Source organism: Mytilus edulis, chromosome 9 (genome assembly GCF_963676685.1).
Source record: "Mytilus edulis chromosome 9, xbMytEdul2.2, whole genome shotgun sequence".
Taxonomy (NCBI): domain Eukaryota; kingdom Metazoa; phylum Mollusca; class Bivalvia; order Mytilida; family Mytilidae; genus Mytilus; species Mytilus edulis.
The window spans coordinates 30,551,173-30,558,594 of NC_092352.1; positions in this window are offsets into that span (position 1 = coordinate 30,551,173).

The window sequence follows — 7,422 nt, forward strand, 5'->3', positions numbered from 1 at the left end:
AAAGCTTCAAAGCCTGTCATGACCGAATTGTATAAATCCATCCGTCTACCGTCCGATTCGCCGGCCGTCTGCGGGCGTGATAATGCCGCTGCGACCAGGTGATCTTTAATTAAATCTGGATCGGACAGTTTGTGTAAGATTTCCAAGTGACGCTTCAGTCGAGTGTGAGATGTTCTGCAGTAAGGGCATGTAAGGGCCTTCTTGTTAGCAGGTCCGGCGGTCATTTGCTTCCACTGAACGAGGAGTCCGTCGATCTCTTCATTACAAAGTTGGTGACCCAGCCGCAAATGCCGCCGCATATGGCCGGACTTCTGCTGATTACACAGATGACACGTCCGCAGCGCCTGATCTTCCACTTTATGTGTACTGTCCCTTACTTTGCCAGCAGTACTTCGTCCCATGGCGACAGCCCATTCATGTTTCGTCTTGTTTCTTAGCCAATGCCGCAGCGGGCAAAGCTAGAGAGGCATTGTGAATCTGCATCCTCCTCGTCGTCTACATCCCCATCAATGTTTTCTTCCTCCGTCGTTTCTACCCGGACAGATGTTTTATTCAAAACGTTGGCCCGTATATCATTAATAATGATGTCTCCTGCCCGTGAGGACCTAAACGTGCCCTGACCCATGTGGGCGTCAAGGTCATCCTGTGACGCTTTAGTCTGGCTGGTGGATCTATGGATCGTGACGATCAACTTACGGGCCCTGGTTGTGGTAAACCGTGGCAGTTTCTCGTCAATCTCGCACCCATATATTTGCCAACACTTATTCATGGCGTCAGTGATCTGGCTACTGGTTAACTGTGAGCCGGGGGTTCCGAGGAACACATTCTCCGTAACGACGCCCTTCTTTAACACTATCGGCCTGTAGTACTTTATGAACGTTTTCATATAGCGATAAACGAGGCCCGGGAAATTAATGTTGCAAGGTTTAGTGATAACCTTATGTCGTCGAACCCGGACGATGTAACCAATCCCCACCAGTGTGCCTTCTTGCCACTCCTGCATGGTCAAGTTCCGGAAATCTCCGGCCCTCTTTCCATTTATGATCTCCAAGAGCATGAGAATGTGCCCTCGGACTAGAGTGTATGCCTCCACAGATAGATCCAAGGGCGTAGCCACTGATAGAAGTAACTCATTTAGTCTTACAGCTAGATCGGATGTAGTGTAGCCCCAGACTTGTACTCCATCGAGAAGTTGCGTTTGGTCAATGCGGCGCATGGCTTGCTCTTTGGTTTTGTCCACGTTATACGTAGTATAGACGCGGTTAACATGCTGAGTGAGCGTGGCGCAGGAATGTAGGTACGATACGATGGACAGGACCCGGTTTGCCTCCCGTGGAGAAACTCACAGAAGCGTTTCAATGCCAGCACGTAGTTAGACATGGTACCAACCCCTAGTGGCTTCTCACGTCTTTCCATCGTGCCCGACGAACTGTGCTTGTATGTGGCAACCTGCTCTAGAATGCCATCTTTATCTCCACATCTCTGCAGCTCACGTAACGACCCCAAAGTGAAGACGCTTGGATTCACGATGAAGGACACGATAGTTTTGACTTTCTGTACCAAGTCCTTCGCGATGCTCGCCTTGTACACGTAGCCCCCTCTACTGGACAGGAAAGCTTCAAAGCCTGTCATGACCGAATTGTATAAATCCATCCGTCTACCGTCCGATTCGCCGGCCGTCTGCGGGCGTGATAATGCCGCTGCGACCAGGTGATCTTTAATTAAATCTGGATCGGACAGTTTGTGTAAGATTTCCAAGTGACGCTTCAGTCGAGTGTGAGATGTTCTGCAGTAAGGGCATGCAAGGGCCTTCTTGTTAGCAGGTCCGGCGGTCATTTGCTTCCACTGAACGAGGAGTCCGTCGATCTCTTCATTACAAAGTTGGTGACCCAGCCGCAAATGCCGCCGCATATGGCCGGACTTCTGCTGATTACACAGATGACACGTCCGCAGCGCCTGATCTTCCACTTTATGTGTACTGTCCCTTACTTTGCCAGCAGTACTTCGTCCCATGGCGACAGCCCATTCATGTTTCGTCTTGTTTCTTAGCCAATGCCGCAGCGGGCAAAGCTAGAGAGGCATTGTGAATCTGCATCCTCCTCGTCGTCTACATCCCCATCAATGTTTTCTTCCTCCGTCGTTTCTACCCGGACAGATGTTTTATTCAAAACGTTGGCCCGTATATCATTAATAATGATGTCTCCTGCCCGTGAGGACCTAAACGTGCCCTGACCCATGTCATACCAACGGTCTGCAACCGCGGGTGAATGAGCCATGTGGGCGTCAAGGTCATCCTGTGACGCTTTAGTCTGGCTGGTGGATCTATGGATCGTGACGATCAACTTACGGGCCCTGGTTGTGGTAAACCGTGGCAGTTTCTCGTCAATCTCGCACCCATATATTTGCCAACACTTATTCATGGCGTCAGTGATCTGGCTACTGGTTAACTGTGAGCCGGGGGTTCCGAGGAACACATTCTCCGTAACGACGCCCTTCTTTAACACTATCGGCCTGTAGTACTTTATGAACGTTTTCATATAGCGATAAACGAGGCCCGGGAAATTAATGTTGCAAGGTTTAGTGATAACCTTATGTCGTCGAACCCGGACGATGTAACCAATCCCCACCAGTGTGCCTTCTTGCCACTCCTGCATGGTCAAGTTCCGGAAATCTCCGGCCCTCTTTCCATTTATGATCTCCAAGAGCATGAGAATGTGCCCTCGGACTAGAGTGTATGCCTCCACAGATAGATCCAAGGGCGTAGCCACTGATAGAAGTAACTCATTTAGTCTTACAGCTAGATCGGATGTAGTGTAGCCCCAGACTTGTACTCCATCGAGAAGTTGCGTTTGGTCAATGCGGCGCATGGCTTGCTCTTTAGTTTTGTCCACGTTATACGTAGTATAGACGCGGTTAACATGCTGAGTGAGCGTGGCGCAGGAATGTAGGTACGATACGATGGACAGGACCCGGTTTGCCTCCCGTGGAGAAACTCACAGAAGCGTTTCAATGCCAGCACGTAGTTAGACATGGTACCAACCCCTAGTGGCTTCTCACGTCTTTCCATCGTGCCCGACGAACTGTGCTTGTATGTGGCAACCTGCTCTAGAATGCCATCTTTATCTCCACATCTCTGCAGCTCACGTAACGACCCCAAAGTGAAGACGCTTGGATTCACGATGAAGGACACGATAGTTTTGACTTTCTGTACCAAGTCCTTCGCGATGCTCGCCTTGTACACGTAGCCCCCTCTACTGGACAGGAAAGCTTCAAAGCCTGTCATGACCGAATTGTATAAATCCATCCGTCTACCGTCCGATTCGCCGGCCGTCTGCGGGCGTGATAATGCCGCTGCGACCAGGTGATCTTTAATTAAATCTGGATCGGACAGTTTGTGTAAGATTTCCAAGTGACGCTTCAGTCGAGTGTGAGATGTTCTGCAGTAAGGGCATGCAAGGGCCTTCTTGTTAGCAGGTCCGGCGGTCATTTGCTTCCACTGAACGAGGAGTCCGTCGATCTCTTCATTACAAAGTTGGTGACCCAGCCGCAAATGCCGCCGCATATAGCCGGACTTCTGCTGATTACACAGATGACACGTCCGCAGCGCCTGATCTTCCACTTTATGTGTACTGTCCCTTACTTTGCCAGCAGTACTTCGTCCCATGGCGACAGCCCATTCATGTTTCGTCTTGTTTCTTAGCCAATGCCGCAGCGGGCAAAGCTAGAGAGGCATTGTGAATCTGCATCCTCCTCGTCGTCTACATCCCCATCAATGTTTTCTTCCTCCGTCGTTTCTACCCGGACAGATGTTTTATTCAAAACGTTGGCCCGTATATCATTAATAATGATGTCTCCTGCCCGTGAGGACCTAAACGTGCCCTGACCCATGTCATACCAACGGTCTGCAACCGCGGGTGAATGAGCCATGTGGGCGTCAAGGTCATCCTGTGACGCTTTAGTCTGGCTGGTGGATCTATGGATCGTGACGATCAACTTACGGGCCCTGGTTGTGGTAAACCGTGGCAGTTTCTCGTCAATCTCGCACCCATATATTTGCCAACACTTATTCATGGCGTCAGTGATCTGGCTACTGGTTAACTGTGAGCCGGGGGTTCCGAGGAACACATTCTCCGTAACGACGCCCTTCTTTAACACTATCGGCCTGTAGTACTTTATGAACGTTTTCATATAGCGATAAACGAGGCCCGGGAAATTAATGTTGCAAGGTTTAGTGATAACCTTATGTCGTCGAACCCGGACGATGTAACCAATCCCCACCAGTGTGCCTTCTTGCCACTCCTGCATGGTCAAGTTCCGGAAATCTCCGGCCCTCTTTCCATTTATGATCTCCAAGAGCATGAGAATGTGCCCTCGGACTAGAGTGTATGCCTCCACAGATAGATCCAAGGGCGTAGCCACTGATAGAAGTAACTCATTTAGTCTTACAGCTAGATCGGATGTAGTGTAGCCCCAGACTTGTACTCCATCGAGAAGTTGCGTTTGGTCAATGCGGCGCATGGCTTGCTCTTTGGTTTTGTCCACGTTATACGTAGTATAGACGCGGTTAACATGCTGAGTGAGCGTGGCGCAGGAATGTAGGTACGATACGATGGACAGGACCCGGTTTGCCTCCCGTGGAGAAACTCACAGAAGCGTTTCAATGCCAGCACGTAGTTAGACATGGTACCAACCCCTAGTGGCTTCTCACGTCTTTCCATCGTGCCCGACGAACTGTGCTTGTATGTGGCAACCTGCTCTAGAATGCCATCTTTATCTCCACATCTCTGCAGCTCACGTAACGACCCCAAAGTGAAGACGCTTGGATTCACGATGAAGGACACGATAGTTTTGACTTTCTGTACCAAGTCCTTCGCGATGCTCGCCTTGTACACGTAGCCCCCTCTACTGGACAGGAAAGCTTCAAAGCCTGTCATGACCGAATTGTATAAATCCATCCGTCTACCGTCCGATTCGCCGGCCGTCTGCGGGCGTGATAATGCCGCTGCGACCAGGTGATCTTTAATTAAATCTGGATCGGACAGTTTGTGTAAGATTTCCAAGTGACGCTTCAGTCGAGTGTGAGATGTTCTGCAGTAAGGGCATGCAAGGGCCTTCTTGTTAGCAGGTCCGGCGGTCATTTGCTTCCACTGAACGAGGAGTCCGTCGATCTCTTCATTACAAAGTTGGTGACCCAGCCGCAAATGCCGCCGCATATGGCCGGACTTCTGCTGATTACACAGATGACACGTCCGCAGCGCCTGATCTTCCACTTTATGTGTACTGTCCCTTACTTTGCCAGCAGTACTTCGTCCCATGGCGACAGCCCATTCATGTTTCGTCTTGTTTCTTAGCCAATGCCGCAGCGGGCAAAGCTAGAGAGGCATTGTGAATCTGCATCCTCCTCGTCGTCTACATCCCCATCAATGTTTTCTTCCTCCGTCGTTTCTACCCGGACAGATGTTTTATTCAAAACGTTGGCCCGTATATCATTAATAATGATGTCTCCTGCCCGTGAGGACCTAAACGTGCCCTGACCCATGTCATACCAACGGTCTGCAACCGCGGGTGAATGAGCCATGTGGGCGTCAAGGTCATCCTGTGACGCTTTAGTCTGGCTGGTGGATCTATGGATCGTGACGATCAACTTACGGGCCCTGGTTGTGGTAAACCGTGGCAGTTTCTCGTCAATCTCGCACCCATATATTTGCCAACACTTATTCATGGCGTCAGTGATCTGGCTACTGGTTAACTGTGAGCCGGGGGTTCCGAGGAACACATTCTCCGTAACGACGCCCTTCTTTAACACTATCGGCCTGTAGTACTTTATGAACGTTTTCATATAGCGATAAACGAGGCCCGGGAAATTAATGTTGCAAGGTTTAGTGATAACCTTATGTCGTCGAACCCGGACGATGTAACCAATCCCCACCAGTGTGCCTTCTTGCCACTCCTGCATGGTCAAGTTCCGGAAATCTCCGGCCCTCTTTCCATTTATGATCTCCAAGAGCATGAGAATGTGCCCTCGGACTAGAGTGTATGCCTCCACAGATAGATCCAAGGGCGTAGCCACTGATAGAAGTAACTCATTTAGTCTTACAGCTAGATCGGATGTAGTGTAGCCCCAGACTTGTACTCCATCGAGAAGTTGCGTTTGGTCAATGCGGCGCATGGCTTGCTCTTTGGTTTTGTCCACGTTATACGTAGTATAGACGCGGTTAACATGCTGAGTGAGCGTGGCGCAGGAATGTAGGTACGATACGATGGACAGGACCCGGTTTGCCTCCCGTGGAGAAACTCACAGAAGCGTTTCAATGCCAGCACGTAGTTAGACATGGTACCAACCCCTAGTGGCTTCTCACGTCTTTCCATCGTGCCCGACGAACTGTGCTTGTATGTGGCAACCTGCTCTAGAATGCCATCTTTATCTCCACATCTCTGCAGCTCACGTAACGACCCCAAAGTGAAGACGCTTGGATTCACGATGAAGGACACGATAGTTTTGACTTTCTGTACCAAGTCCTTCGCGATGCTCGCCTTGTACACGTAGCCCCCTCTACTGGACAGGAAAGCTTCAAAGCCTGTCATGACCGAATTGTATAAATCCATCCGTCTACCGTCCGATTCGCCGGCCGTCTGCGGGCGTGATAATGCCGCTGCGACCAGGTGATCTTTAATTAAATCTGGATCGGACAGTTTGTGTAAGATTTCCAAGTGACGCTTCAGTCGAGTGTGAGATGTTCTGCAGTAAGGGCATGCAAGGGCCTTCTTGTTAGCAGGTCCGGCGGTCATTTGCTTCCACTGAACGAGGAGTCCGTCGATCTCTTCATTACAAAGTTGGTGACCCAGCCGCAAATGCCGCCGCATATGGCCGGACTTCTGCTGATTACACAGATGACACGTCCGCAGCGCCTGATCTTCCACTTTATGTGTACTGTCCCTTACTTTGCCAGCAGTACTTCGTCCCATGGCGACAGCCCATTCATGTTTCGTCTTGTTTCTTAGCCAATGCCGCAGCGGGCAAAGCTAGAGAGGCATTGTGAATCTGCATCCTCCTCGTCGTCTACATCCCCATCAATGTTTTCTTCCTCCGTCGTTTCTACCCGGACAGATGTTTTATTCAAAACGTTGGCCCGTATATCATTAATAATGATGTCTCCTGCCCGTGAGGACCTAAACGTGCCCTGACCCATGTCATACCAACGGTCTGCAACCGCGGGTGAATGAGCCATGTGGGCGTCAAGGTCATCCTGTGACGCTTTAGTCTGGCTGGTGGATCTATGGATCGTGACGATCAACTTACGGGCCCTGGTTGTGGTAAACCGTGGCAGTTTCTCGTCAATCTCGCACCCATATATTTGCCAACACTTATTCATGGCGTCAGTGATCTGGCTACTGGTTAACTGTGAGCCGGGGGTTCCGAGG